Here is a 16,526-nt window from a genome sequence, read left to right as displayed (position 1 = left end):
GCTACTTGGTTTTTGCAACCCTTTCGATCTGCCAGCTTAATATTTAAATCTTTCAAGAGCAGCACCCATTTTATCAACGTTATGTTTGAGTCCTTCTTTTCAATTACGTAGCGGAGTGCAGCATGATTTGTATGTACGATTATTTTTATTCCTAGCAAGTATGCCTAAAATTTTTCAATTGCATAGAAAACTGCAACAAACACATGCTCAATGACTGTGTATTCTTGTTGGGCATTTTTTAGAGTCTTGCTTGCATGATAAATTCGGGGAAAACTTTTTTGCGCTTTTTACCTGATACAACACGCAATGTCATGCCACTCGCATCACACATTTTTTCAAATGATGCAGACATGTTTGGACTAATGATTATTGGGGTAGAAACTATGTTCTCTTACAATTTAATAAAAGCAACCATTTAAGTGTCATCAAAGTAGAACTTCATTTCCTTCTCTAAGAGTTTGCATAGTGTAACGACCTGTTTAGTCGTTTTGAGCAACAAACTTCAATTCTGGAAAAACAGGCTGAGGCAACGGACCAAACGACAATCCGTCATAGGCACGACGGACCGTCGCAGGGTCTCATTTCAAAACACTTAGAAAATCTGAAATTGGGTACTGAAAATCGACTCTCTGAACTTCGTGACGGAATGGCAGGACGGACCGTCACAGGCGTGACGGATCGTCACGGAGACTTCAGTGAAAATCCATTCTCTGAACTATGCGACGACCTGTAAGATGGACCGTCGCAGGCACGATGGCCCATCACAGGTTGCACAAATCCTAGGCAGAGTCGGATTTCTGGTGAAGTTTTAAGGGACGTTTTTGGACTATTCTTTCCTTAATTATAGATTTCGTGGGGTTATATTAATAACTAAAATTCTTGAGGGGTTAAAAGAGGTAACCTTAAGTTAATTAGTGGGGTATTATTGCCATCTTTTATTCTTAATTATATACTAATTAGGGTAAAAGAAAGAGGGTTGGAATAAAGAAAATAGAAAGAACAAGAGAGAGAGAGAGAATCGAACGAGAAGGAAGAAACAAAGCTTTGGGAAAATTCTTGCTTGATTCAACTCTTCGGTGGAGGTAGATTATGGTTTTCATGCTATTCGTAGTAAACTCTTAATAGCGAATGATATGTGTTAGTAATATTGTAAACCTTCTATATGCTTAAATTGTATGCTTGCATGAATGATGTGATTATGTAATTGTGAATAAATAAGCATGATGAAGCCATTGAATCCCAAATCTTGAAAAGAAACCCTAATCTACTTTGTTAATGATGATGCCTTGGTATAAAAGAAGGCTTGATGAACGAAAGTGGTGAGATTAGGGGATCGGGTGCCACGTTCCGGTACCAGGATAGAATATGGATCAGGTGTCACGTTACGACACCAGGATAGAATATGGATCGGGTGTCACGTTCCAACACCAGGATAGAATATGGATCGGGTGCCACGTTCCGGTACCAGGATAGTATATGAGGATCGGAGTGTCACGTTCCGACACCAGGATAGAATATGGATCGGGTGCCACGTTCCGGTACCAGGATAGTATATGAGGATCGGAGTGTCACATTCCGACACCAGGATAGTATATTGAGGAGCGGAGTGTCACGTACCGACACGAGGGGAATAAAGATAATGAATCTTGAAATATGTTAAGATATCCAATCTAATGAACTAAATCCCCAAATGAGTAGGATGAGGAGGTGTGAGTCCTCATTGATGTGCTTGGTGTTGTAACCAAGGGTTATGGTAACTGTAAATGCTGCATGCTAAGGATATTAGTTGATTTTATGATATTGCTTAATACATACTGTTTTCTATTTTGAGTTGGCCGATGATATCTACTCAGTACCCGTGTTTTGTACTGACCCCTACTTTTATTGTTTTCTTCTTGTTTATTTGTGGAGTGCAGCAAACGTGTCGTCATCTTCGACTTAACAGTAACTCAAGCCAGTCTTACTACACCGGAAATTCAGGGTGAGCTAATGCTTCTAGCTTGGACTGGATCTTCTTCTTCAAGTCTTGATGCCTTGAACTTCCGGCATGGACTAGCTTCTTATGTATTTTTAGCTTCTTAGAATACTCTTAGTTTAGTAATTTGATTATAGATGTTCTTGTGATGATGACTTCCAGATTTTGGGAAATAATAGTATTGAATTGGTTTATTAATGAGTTTAAGTCTTCCGCATTACTTTATGTTGATATTACATTGAAATGTTAAGGTTTAGATTGGTTGGTTCGCTCACATAGGAGGGTAAGTGTGGGTGCCAGTCGCGGCCCGGATTTGGGTCGTGACAAACTTGGTATCAGAGCATTAGGTTCGTTGGTCTCATCACACAAGAACAGGTCTAGTAGAGTCTTAAGGAACGGTAGGGGGATGCCTTTACTTTTCCTTGAGAGGCTATAAGACTTTAGGATCTTTCATTCTTTCTTTCATGCTACTACTTGAGTCCAATTGGTATCTAGGCGATACGAATTGGTACCTTACAATCTTCACTCTCTTTCACAGATGGTTAGAACTAGAGCAACGACTACGTCAACACCAACACCGGCCAGACAAGAAACAATTGATCCAGCCACTGGGGCTGTGGCTCGAGGAAGAACAGCGGCGAGGGGCCGTGGAAGAGGTCATGGGAGGACGTCCTCTAGGGGAAGAGGACGAACACCTAGCCCATCTGATATTAGGGCAGTGACTCCTCCACCGACTGAGGAAGTAATAAGAGAAGGGGAGGATGGAGAAACTGAACAAGTGCAAAATGAGGAAATGCCACCCCAACCTACCCCAGAGATGATCAATCAGGTTCTGGCTTATCTTAGCGGGTTATCTGATCAAGGTCAGGCACCTCCAGTGTTTTCTGCGCCATCACCTCCGGTTTCAGAAGTACAACATGCGGCTACTATGGCTCCCCGCATGGATGTTCCATTGGACATAGGCACATTTCCACGTCTGACTACTGGGCCTATAATGACAAATGATCAGCATGAACTTTTCAGTAAGTTCTTGAAATTGAAACCTCCGGTCTTCAAGGGTGCTGAATCGGAGGATGCTTATGATTTTCTGGTTGACTGTCACGAGCTACTACACAAGATGGGTATAGTAGAACGGTTTGGTGTGGAGTTTGTGACTTATCAGTTTCAAGGGAACGCCAAAATGTGGTGGCAGTCACATATCGAGTGTCAGCCAATAGAGGCACCACCTATGACTTGGGCCTCATTCTCTAGTTTGTTTATGGAGAAGTATATCCCCCGGACTTTGAGGGATAGGAAAAGGGAGGAGTTCTTGAGCCTAGAGCAAGGTAGGATATCGGTTAATGCTTATGAGGCTAAGTTTTGAGCACTATCCAGATATGCCACTCAACTCTGTTTCAGTCCTCAAGAGCGGATTCGCCGGTTTGTGAAGGGGTTGAGGTCAGAATTGCGGATTTCGGCCTTACAGATAGCGGCAATGGCAAAATCCTTCCAAGAAGTGGTAGACTTTGTGATAGAAGTGGAAGGAGTGAAGCCAGACGATTCACCACAACATCGACATCAAAAAGGTTCCGAAAGGGAGGTGAGTTTAATGGTTCTTACACTAAAGGACAGGGGTTCGGGAAGTTACGCAGTTCGACCCATTCAGTCTTCATTACAGACTGTAGTTGGGGGTCCACCTCCGACCGGTCAACACTTCTCTGAGAGACCTATGCATGAACCCAGAGAGTGCTATGGATGTGGGGAGATTGGACATATTAAGAGATATTGTCCAAAATAGAGTTACAGACCTCCAAATGTTAGAGGTAGAGGTGGTCATGGTAGAGGCCGTTATTCTGGAGGACGTGGTGGTCGAGGAAATGGTGGTCAACAAAACGGCCAAGGTGATGGGCAAACTGGAGCCACTACATCACCACAAGGTAGGGGCAACGGACAGATGAACGATAGGGCCCATTGTTACGCTTTCCCTGGGCGGTCTGAAGCGGAGGCATCTGATGCTGTCATCACAGGTAATCTATTGGTTTGTGATTGCATGGCTTTTGTATTGTTTGATCCTGGATCCACATTTTCTTATGTATCTTCCGCATTTGCTAATGGTCTAAATTTACATTGTGAATTACTTGATATGCCTATTCGTGTCTCTACTCTGGTGGGTGAGTCTGTGGTAGTTGAAAAGGTATATAGGTCTTGTTTGGTAAACTTTGTGGGGAACAACACTTATGTAGATTTGGTTATCTTAGAAATGGATGATTTTGATGTGATTCTCGGTATGACTTGGCTTTCTCAACAATTTGCAATCTTGGATTGTAATGCTAAAATGGTGACGCTAGCCAAGCCTGGGACAGACCCATTAGTGTGGGAGGGTGACTACACTTCCAATCCGGTACGTATCATCTCCTTTCTTCGTGCTAAGAAAATGGTTAGTAAAGGGTGTTTATCTTTCTTGGCACATCTCAAGGATGACACTACCCAAGTACCTTCGATTGAGTCGGTTTCAGTAGTTCGTGAGTTTCTGGATGTGTTCCCTGCAGATCTTCCTGGTATGCCACCAGATAGGGATATTGACTTCTGTATCGATCTCGAACCGGGCACACGCCCCAATTCTATACCCCCTTATAGAATGGCTCCCGCAGAGTTAAGAGAGTTAAAGGCACAACTTCAAGAGTTATTGAACAAAGGCTTCATTAGACCAAGTGCATCCCCTTGGGGTGCTCCGGTTTTGTTTGTAAAGAAGAAGGATGGGAGTTTTCGAATGTGTATAGACTACAGACAACTAAACAAGGTAACCATAAAGAACAAGTATCCTCTTCCCCGCATTGATGACTTGTTCGATCAGTTACAAGGTGCTTGTGTCTTCTCTAAGATTGACTTGAGATCCGGTTATCATCAATTGAAAATACGGGCAATGGATGTGCCAAAGACTTCTTTTCGAACAAGGTATGGGCATTACGAATTTGTAGTGATGTCCTTTGGTCTTACGAATGCCCCTACTGCATTCATGAGCTTGATGAACGGGATTTTTAAGCCATATTTGGACCTCTTCATGATCGTATTTATTGATGATGTATTGGTGTACTCAAAGAGCAAGAAGGAACATGAAGAGCATTTGAGAATGATATTGGGAATGTTAAGGGAGAAAAAGCTTTATGCCAAGTTCTCTAAGTGTGAGTTTTGGCTAGATGCAGTGTCCTTCTTGGGACACGTGGTTTCTAAGGATGGAGTGATGGTGGATCCTTCTAAGATTGAGACAATGAAGAATTGGGTAAGACCTACTAATGTGTCAGAAATAAGGAGCTTTGTTGGGTTAGCTAGCTACTACCGCCGGTTCGTCAAGGGATTCTCTTCTATCGCTTCCCAATTGACGAACTTGACTAATTAGAATGTCCCATTTGTATGGTCGGATGAATGTGAGGAAAGCTTTCAGAAGCTCAAGACTTTGTTGACTACCGCACCTATCCTTACCTTGCCAGTAGAGGGTAAGAACTTCATTGTTTATTGTGATGCATCCTATTCTGGTTTGGGTGCAGTACTAATGCAAGAGAAGAGTGTGATTGCTTATGCTTCAAGACAATTAAAAGTGCATGAACGTAACTATCCCACTCATGATTTGGAATTGGCCGCGGTAGTGTTTGCATTAAAACAATGGAGACACTATTTATATGGGGTTAAGTCTGAGATCTATACGGATCATCGTAGCCTTCAGTATGTCTTTACTCAAAAAGATTTGAACTTAAGACAGAGGAGATGGATGGAGTTACTAAAGGACTACGATATCACTATCTTGTATCATCCGGGGAAGGCGAATGTTGTAGTGGATGCTTTAAGTAGGAAGGCGGGAAGCATGGGAAGTCTAGCTCACTTGCAAGCTTCTAGACGCCCATTGGCTAGAGAGGTTCAGACTCTAGCTAATGACTTGATGAGATTAGAAGTAAATGAGAAGGGAGGGTTGTTGGCTTCTGTGGAAGCAAGATCTTCCTTTCTTGACAAGATTAAGGGAAGACAGTCTGATGATGAGAAACTGCGCAGAATTAAAGATAAGGTATTGCGAGGAGAGGCTAAGGAAGCACAAATTGATGAGGAAGGTGTTTTGAGGATCAAGGGAAAAGTATGTGTACCCCGCGTCGATGGTTTGATCAACACTATTCTTACAGAGGCTCATAGTTCAAGGTATTCTATACATTCGGGCGCAACCAAGATGTATCGTGACCTAAAGCAACACTTTTGGTGGAGTAGAATGAAGCGTGACATTGTGGATTTTATTGCCAAATGTCCAAACTGTCAACAAGTAAAGTATGAACACCAAAGGCCCGGAGGAACACTTCAGAGAATGCCCATTCCTGAATGGAAGTGGGAAAGAATTGCAATGGATTTTGTTGTTGGTCTTTCGAAAACAATGGGTAAGTATGACTCCATTTGGGTGATTGTTGATAGGTTAACTAAATCTGCTCATTTCATTCCGGTCAAGGTGACTTACAATGCAGAAAAGTTAGCCAAAATTTACATCTCGGAAGTGGTGCGATTGCATGGGGTTCCACTATCCATCATATCAGATAGAGGTACGCAGTTTACTTCTAAGTTTTGGAAAACATTGCATGCAGAATTGGGTACTAGGTTCGACCTTAGTACTGCGTTCCATCCCCAGACCGATGGTCAGTCTGAGCGGACGATTCAAGTGTTGGAGGATATGCTTCGTGCGTGTGTGATAGAATTTGGTGGCCATTGGGATAGCTTCTTACCCTTAGCGGAGTTTTCATACAATAATAGCTATCACTCAAGCATTGATATGGCTCCATTTGAAGCAATGTATGGTAGGAGATGTAGGTCTCCCATTGGTTGGTTTGATGCGTTCGAGGTCAGACCTTGGGGTACTGATCTCTTGAGGGATTCGATGGAAAAAGTGAAGTCTATTCAAGAAAAGCTTCTAGCGGCGCAAAGTAGACAAAAAGAATATGCAGATTGAAAGGTTAGAGACTTAGAGTTCATGGAGGGTGAACATGTCTTGTTGAAAGTTTCACCCATGAAAGGGGTGATGCGGTTTGGTAAAAGGGGTAAACTAAGTCCAAGGTACATTGGACCATTTGAAGTACTTAAGCGAGTAGGGGAGGTGGCTTATGAGTTAGCCTTGCCTCCAGGGCTGTCCGGAGTACACCCGGTATTCTATGTGTCGATGTTGAAAAGATACCATGGGGATGGGAACTACATTATCCGTCGGGATTCAGTTTTACTTGATGAGAACTTGTCTTATGAGGAGGAGCCTGTTGCTATTTTAGATAGAGAAGTTCGCAAGTTGAGGTCAAGAGAGATTGCATCCATCAAGGTGCAATGGAAGAATCGACCCGTTGAAGAAGCCACTTAGGAGAAGGAGGCGGATATGCATGAAAAATACCCACATCTGTTTACAGATTCAGGTACTCCTTTTCGCCCTTGTTTTCCTTCTTTTGATCGTTCGGGGACGAACGATGGGTAAATTGGTATCTATTGTAACGACCTGTTTAGTTATTTTGAGAAACAAACTTCAATTCTGGAAAAACAGGCTGAGGCGACGGACCAAATGACGATCCGTCATGGGCACGACGGACCGTCGCAGGGTCTCGTTTCAAAACACTTAGAAAATCTGAAATTGGGTACTGAAAATTGACTCTCTAAACTTCGTGACGGAATGGCAGGACGGACCGTCACAGGCGTGACGGACCGTCACGAAGACTTCAGTGAAAATCCATTCTCTGAACTTTGCGATGACCTGCAGGACGGACCGTCACAGGCACGACGGCCCGTCACAGGTTGCGCAAATCCCAGGCAGAGTCGGATTTCTGGTGAAGTTTTAAGGGACGTTTTTGGACTATTCTTTCCTTAATTATAGATTTCGTGGGGTTATATTAATAACTAAAATTCTTGAAGGGTTAAAAGAGGTAACCCTAAGTTAATTAGTGGGGTATTATTGCCATCTTTTATTCTTAATTATATATTAATTAGGGTAAAAGAAAGAGGGTTGGAATAAAGAAAATAGAAAGAACAAGAGAGAGAGAGAGAATCGAACGAGAAGGGAGAAACAAAGCTTTGGGAAAATTCTTGCTTGATTCAACTCTTCGGTGGAGGTAGGTTATGGTTTTCATGCTATTCGTAGTAAACTCTTAATAGCGAATGATATGTGTTAGTAGTATTGTAAACCTTCTATATGGTTAAATTGTATGCTTGCATGAATGATGTGATTATGTAATTGTGAATAAATAAGCATGATGAAGCCATTGAATCCCAAATCTTGAAAAGAAACCCTAATCTACTTTGTTAATGATGATGCCTTGGTATAAAAGAAGGCTTGATGAACGAAAGTGGTGAGATTAGGGGATCGGGTGCCACGTTCCGGTACCAGGATAGAATATGGATCAGGTGTCACGTTCCGACACCAGGATAGAATATGGATCGGGTGTCACGTTCCGACACCAGGATAGAATATGGATCGGGTGCCACGTTCCGGTACCAAGATAGTATATGAGGATCGGAGTGTCACGTTCCGACACCAGGATAGAATATGGATCGGGTGCCACGTTCCGGTACCAGGATAGTATATGAGGATCGGAGTGTCACGTTCCGACACCAGGATAGTATATTGAGGAGCGGAGTGTCACGTACCGACATGAGGGGAATAAAGATAATGAATCTTGAAATATGTTAAGATATCCAATCTAATGAACTAAATCCCCAAATGAGTAGGATGAGGAGGTGTGAGTCCTCATTGATGTGCTTGGTGTTGTAACCAAGGGTTATGGTATCTGTAAATGCTGCATGCTAAGTATATTAGTTGATTTTATGATATTGCTTAATACATACTGTTTTCTATTTTGAGTTGGCCGATGATATCTACTCAGTACCCGTGTTTTGTACTGACCCCTACTTTTATTGTTTTCTTCTTGTTTATTTGTGGAGTGCAGCAAACGTGCCGTCATCTTCGACTTAACAGTAACTCAAGCCAGTCTTACTACACCGGAAATTCAGGGTGAGCTAATTCTTCTAGCTTGGACTGGATCTTCTTCTTCAAGTCTTGATGCCTTGAATTTCCGGCATGGACTAGCTTCTTATGTATTTTTAGCTTCTTAGAATACTCTTAGTTTAGTAATTTGATTATAGATGTTCTTGTGATGATGACTTCCAGATTTTGGGAAATAATAGTATTGAATTGGTTTATTAATGAGTTTAAGTCTTCCGCATTACTTTATGTTGATATTACATTGAAATGTTAAGGTTTAGATTGGTTGGTTCGCTCACATAGGAGGGTAAGTGTGGGTGCCAGTCGCGGCCCGGATTTGGGTCGTGACACATAGTGGATGTGAAATATTTGAAAAATCTTTAATGATCCTTTCATTCAACCCTGCATGCCCCATGAATCTACGAACACCCATTCTTTGAGATTGACATAGATAAATTTTCAACAACTTCTATTTTTTCCTTTTAAACATTCAACCTCTTAGATGGCAGTTTGTGTCAAAAAAATAATGCCTTCTTTTACTGTGAAATGAAATATATCCCAATTAAGAACTAGATTGGTGTCCACATATATTTGGAGTACCTAGCCTAAATGTGTTAAGCATTCTTCAAATGTATCTCCACGATTGAGAAGTCATCTTTGAATACCTCCATAGAGTCTTCTACCATATCCACATAGATATTCAACACAAAAAATTGGAATGTTCCCAAAGCATTACATAATCCAAAAGGCATCATTTTTAATACAAAGGTCTTGTAAGTGTAGGTGAAATGGTTTTCTCCTAATCTTCTGGTGCGATAGAGATTTGAATGTATTTGGAGTATCCATCTAAGGAAAAGTAGCATCCTTTTTCTAACAGCCCATCTAGCATCTAATCCATAAAGGATATCGAAAAGTGATCATTTTTGGTCCATGAATTTAGCTTTGTATAGTCCAAACACATTCCCCACCCGGTCAGTAGTCTGGTCTCCACAAGTTCTCCATTTGAATTTGGGACCACTATTATAGCACCCTTTATTTTATGCACATTGCAGTAGTCTTACCTCTTTTGTATCTACAATAAGGTAAATTATTCCTTCATCTAGACACTTGATGATGTCCTTCACTACCTCTTGAATAGAGAGGTTGAACCTTTGCAGATACTCCACCCTAGGTTTGCATTCATTGTCAAGCCAAATTTTGTGAGTGCAAATACCTGGAGCAGTGTGTACGATGTCAGTTATGGTCCAACCTATAGACTTTAAATGCTTTTGCAGCACTTCGCTTAATAACATTCGTAGCCTCTCCAGTAGGTTGGCTGCAATGATCACCGGTAAGGTATTATTAGCTCATGAGAAAGAATATTTGAGATGATATGGCAGAACATTTAGTTCCGGAATTGGCGGCTCATCATTTGATGGTTTTGCATGTGATTTTACCTATTTTTTTCTGAACCATATCCAACTTAACTGTATTTCTTGCATGCACTCTGAATCATGTTAGGGCAGTCACAATTTCATCTTAGTCGTGACTTTTGATTCATCATAATAAGCATGCACGGATTCTAGAAGTTCATGTTTGCGCATCAAATGGCTCACACTAGCCACTTCTTAATCTATAACATCTTAAATGGACACTACATGGTTATCACTTGGTTGTTTTATAGATTCACAGATGTTAGAAGTTACTTCGTCATCATTCGGAACTTTAGCTTCCCTCTTTCAACATCCATTAATGCTCATCCGATTTCGAGGAGTGTCATCCTAGATATAATGGGTATCTCAACATCAATGTCACAGTCTAAGATCACAATGTCGGCCATAAAAATGAACCTATCTACTTTAACCATAATTTTGTAGAGGATTCCTACGTGATGCTTGATTGATAAACCCCCTAGTCTAAGATAAAAAAAAAGGAGCCTCGTTGTTATTGCCTTAGGTTCCCCTAACCCATGTTTTTCTGTATGGAATAAGGCACGTGATGAGTCCCTAAATATGAATCATCTAGGGCCTTATTTTAATGTAAATAGTTTCCTTGATTGTATATTTTATCTCAATATCTGATAAGAACTTCTATGTTTTCGGGTACTTGATGATTTAGTAGGATCATGGACACTTATGCTTAAAATCGAAGCAAAATGAAAGAAAGAGCTGAAGATGCAAAGTACGCATCTCTAGGAACACTTCTGATATGCCCTATAGAAGATTTCCTCTTTTTCTTACAGCAAGTGAGGCCTGAAGGAAATGGATCGAAAATTAACGATAAGAAGCAGTCAATGCTTCGCCGAATAGTTCTGTGAAGCAGAGTTATTCCGCCTAACGTTACAACATGCATGGATATAAAGTCAAGTTACAAACAACAAATCATGACTAAAGACGCTGAATGGATACCCCAACACTAAATCTGAACCCTATAAATATTTAAAATATTTATTTTCTATTGAGGATTTTAGAGAGTGAAATCATCAGGGTGTGGGTAAGACGTAGGATGGCTAGTTTAGACGAATGGTAGTCCAAGAGGAAACCATTTTATATAGGGTAAGTTTCCTGAGAGGGAACTTACCTTCACCTAAAGCTTATCGTAGTCATCATTGTCTTGAGAGTTTTCTCATCAAAACCATGTACTTATTAGTTTGTGTCGACATATATTGTTGTCACACCCCAAGAACTCTCTCGCATACTTTTTTTCTACTTTGATTTTTTTTATTCTACCACTTCTGATAAAAAAAACCCCTTTTTTCTATATCACACTTTGGTGTCACATATTAAACTTGTTTTGTTTTAATATCCGAAAATGTATTAAACTACTACTATTTAGAAGGAAATTCTAAGTACATAAAACTTTCACTACCACTGACTTGGGATACTACCCCAACCCTTGGTTGGGTTACTTTACTATCTTCAATTCTTAGAGGCTGAAACTGTATGTTAGTGTCGTTGATCAAAAAATATAAAAGATACAAGATAATTAAGTATTAAAAGGGCGCTGATGATGGGGTGTGGTGTTATGTGAAAATGTAGTTACTTATAGTTATTTCGTAGTAGGGTATTTCATACTAATTTATCTCTTAATTTTAATTCAAATGTTTATGTTGATGGTAGGAACGATGAATGGTCATGATCTTGCTACTTGCCATAGAAATGACCCTGTATCCACTTATCTACGACCATACAACATAGATGATGAAAATAGTGTGTATTCTTGGATTCTAATTGGTATGGGTGCAATTGGCATGCCTCAAGGTGAAGGAAATTAGTTTTTTGCAGTCACTACCACAACACTCCATCTCATAAATTTTAGGGATTTATATGGAAGGTTAGGTCATGAATATTCACATGAACACATTCAAAATTTTGTAGATTTTAGAACTCCCTTGTCCTTGATTGATTAGTCACAAGAAGCAATCGAACTTTGTTTATTCCCATTATCAGTGTCCAAAGAGATGACCAAATGGTTGTCCTAGCTTCCTGAAAATTTGACCAGATCCTGGGAAAAGTTGATCTTGGCCTTCTACAAAAGCTTCTTCCCTCCCACGAAAATGATGAACTTAAGGGATGATATTAAAAATTTTATGCAGAGGTAAAGTGAACCAGTCCATGAGTTGTGGGTTAGATTAAAGAGATGTTCACGGAATTTACCCAAACATGGGATTCTAAGTGAACTAATTCTCCAATATTTTGACCAAAGGATAGACTCAGTTAACAAAGGGATAGTTGATCAATTAGTGCAGGGCAGAATAACGTTGTAGTCCTTTAAAGTGTCTTCACTTCTCTTAGATAACATGACCAAAGTGAACCAGTCTGGTACATTAAGAAAACAAAGTCTCCCCATTCTATTTCAGAATGACACTAAAGAAACTCGATAAAGAAAAAGAGAGAGATGAAAACATAACGAAAAAGTTAGATCAAATTGAGATATTGCAAGAACACATCAAGAGGAGAGGTGAAGTATTCAAGGTTGAAAAGAGTTCTTGTTCCGGTTATTTGCAATCGGAGTAAAATCAAGGTTGCAATAGCAGAAGGATTGAGGATGGTTTTTACCCTAGCTATCAACATCAAGGTGGGAACTGCGTGAAAGGAAAAGAACGTAGGAAATCTAGTCAAAATTGTGAAGAGCATAAAGAGCATGAAAAATATCATAACCAATGGAGTGATAATCTAAAATCAATTGTAAATGCAGATGGCCCTAGAGTGAAAATCTTGCTAACAGGAATCTTTGACAAAGTTGAAGTCTAAAACGATTTGTTGAAAGGAAGTATAGACAATTTTTTTAATTTATAGAAAGTTGAACTCATACGTGAATGTAATTAACATGATATAAGGTCAACAAACTTCCTTAGCAACACAAATAGTATCCAAGAAAAGGATGGAAAACTATGAAAAAGAGCTAGCGGTGGTTACCTTCATTGGGAAGGTAGCGATAGGAAAATATGTTAAATGAGAAAAACTCTAAGACTAGTGGGAAAGAAAGCATCAATGGACGTAGAATTTCCAATTCGGTTAAATCTTATTCAAGAGACCTCATGAGGGATATAACCATATAATGAAAATTCAAAAGTAGCAATGTCAATGCCCAAAATACCCTTACCATTCCCCAATGACTAAAACGAGGAAAGAAGAAAAAAATTTTAAAAAAAATATAAATGTTTAAAAATATGTGTATCAACCTCCCTCTAGTTGACGCTTTGTTAGAAATTTCTGGGTATGCCAAATTCTTGTAAAAGCTATTCTTAAAGAAGAGAGATCTGGACTATGCAACAATTGAGATACCGCATTGTTGCAGCACAATAATGAATGAGGATCTGACCATAAAAAAAGATCCATGGTCATTTACCATTACTTGCACCATTGGAATACTCCAATTTGCAAAAGGCTCTTTTCGACCTTGGAGCAAGTATCAACTTGATGCCTTACGCAATCTACAAGAAATGTGGATTGGGAAATTAAAATCCTCAATAATGAGATTCCTTATAGCGGACAAATCCATCCAGAATCCGGTTAGAATCCTCTATGACACTTTGGTAAAAGTAGATCGACTCAAATGCCCAACCAATTTCATAATCTTGGATTGCAATGTTGATGTGAAAATACCTATAATATTGGGAAGACCACTCTAAGCAAATACGAGAGCATTTGTGGATATCAAAAGTGGCAAGTTAAAGTTTCGAGTGAATGATAATGAGGTGTCATTTAACCTTTGCAAATCTTCGAAGCAACCAAGTGATATCCATGAAACTACGTGGTATCAGCTAATGACAGTATAGATTAAGCAATAGCAAGTGTGAGTCATCTAATGTGAAAAAGTGAACATCTCCTATCATCTTTTGCTAAGTATGATGGATTGGAAATCTATGATTACGACGAAATAATTGTTGCTCTAACTGGTTTTTGGGGACATGTCCAATAAAACTGGCTATCGATTTGAAGATTAGAGAGAGTCCATCTGCTAAGCCATAAAAAGAATAGCTCCCAGTTTTGGAGCTCCAAGTATTGCCATCACATCTTAAGTATGCCTTTTTGGGGGCCAAAAACACATTGTGAGTAATTGTTATAGCTGGTCCGCTTGAATATTATGTTAAAATGCTCATAAGAGTAATGCAGAAATACATCAAAGCTATAGGTTGGACTATAGTTCACATCGTAGGTATTCCTCCAAGTGTATGCACTAAAAAAATTCGGATTGACAATGAATGCTACCGTAGTGTGGAGCATCAACAAATAATAAAGCACCTAATTAAGAGTTGATCAAAAAGAAAATCATGAAGCGGCTTGATGCTGGACTTACTTATCATATCGTAGATAGTAAGTTGGTGAGCCAGTACATTATGTCCCAAAAAAGGGTGGGCTAACAGTTGGGCTTAACGGAAAGGGAAAGCTTGTCCCAACTTGTCCTATAAAGGATGGAGAGTTTGCATGGATTATCAAAAACTAAATTATTTGACAAAATGAGATTTTTTTCAAATGCCGTTAATAGATCAATATCTTGATAGGTTTTTAGAAAAAGGGTTGTATTGTGTTTAGGATGGTTACTCTAGGTAAAATTAGATTTCTATATGTTACATCCCGGGAGAACCCCTAGATGTAACATGGCGTACTTGACCTATTTGAGGTCTTATACAAGACCATAATCATCATTCATCTCATTTCATAGGTAAATTTATGGGATAATTTAAAACTTTCTTAGAAAGTCATATTCTAGAACATCACTATATGTGTGTGTGTGAGTGTATATATATATATATATATATATATATATATATATATATATAATAGATATATATGTATGTATGTATAATATCGTAATAAATAGTTAAAGACTAAGTCACTTTGACAACTTAGACTTAATATCATAAGAGTACAATAGGGACACAACCATTTGAACATAAAACATAACTAAACTGTTACAGTACTTTAAACATAACTTGACATAGGACATCCTTGAATATTATTTATTCCTTTCCTCGATCTTGGGAAACACATACCAAACTCTTCACTATAGAGACATCCCTTAAGCATAAATAACCATCATTTTGTGTAAAAATCTAAAGAAGAAGATTTTAGTACAAGAATGAACTAAGTAAAACCATGAAAAACATGCATTTAAAAGGGACATTTTTCTTGGAACCATGCATAATGCCTTTTTTGTGAAAACATTATAAAACTTTAATGCAATATGCATCACATATTTCACATACTTCATATAGGCATATTCAATAGGCATATCATCACATAAAATCATACTTTTTATTTAAGGAATATTAGACATTACCTTTACAGTAAGCTTAGTCAAATTAGAGTAAGCACTTCTCTTTTACGCTGAGTTTCTATATTTCCTTCACTTCCCAAGTAGCCCTGTAGTGATACATGGTGCAATGAATCACCTTAAGGACACAAATTACTCATGCATATAACCTTTGTAACTCAACAGATACATTCATAGAAGTATAGCACATCATAAGACACATTTAAGTCAAGACACCCAATTACAGTAAATCATAGTCTATTTGCGCATATGATAACTTCCCCTTACATAGACCATTATAGGACCTTACTCACAATCCTAATCTAAGTCTACTAGTGGAATGTACATGTGAAGCCCCATAACCTCACACATACTTAGTAAACATATCATGAGACCATAAGCACATAATTCACTTAATACGTCAAGAAGGCAAGTATCATCACTTCATTCACACCAAGTATATAGCCACCAATACTAATATTATGCACATAAGAAGAGATCTCATGATATAGACATATTTAGGACTCATACATTGAATATCATCATAAAAAGTAGAGGATACCAAAATGTCATGCATAAGAAACATAAAAATGATTGTATACATTCGACCACCTTCATAGAAATCCTTGCAATAGCTACTTGTGCCATGCATAGGTAAATTCCCATACACTTACCTACACTAATAATATTACCTTACTTTATGTAAGTTAGGTCCATTCTTTAATTCTATTGTCTACTTTTATTTAGGGAATATATAGCCTTAACTTATACTAAGATCATGGGTGCTACATGGAATTTGTTTGTTTTAGAGCCTTACACAAAGGTTATTGTTCTACCTTTCCCAAGTAGAAC

This window comes from Solanum lycopersicum, chromosome 9, assembly GCF_036512215.1.
Source record: "Solanum lycopersicum chromosome 9, SLM_r2.1".
In the NCBI taxonomy this organism is placed as follows: domain Eukaryota; kingdom Viridiplantae; phylum Streptophyta; class Magnoliopsida; order Solanales; family Solanaceae; genus Solanum; species Solanum lycopersicum.
The sequence above is the reverse complement of the archived record's forward strand: the minus strand, read 5'-3'. Positions refer to the sequence as shown.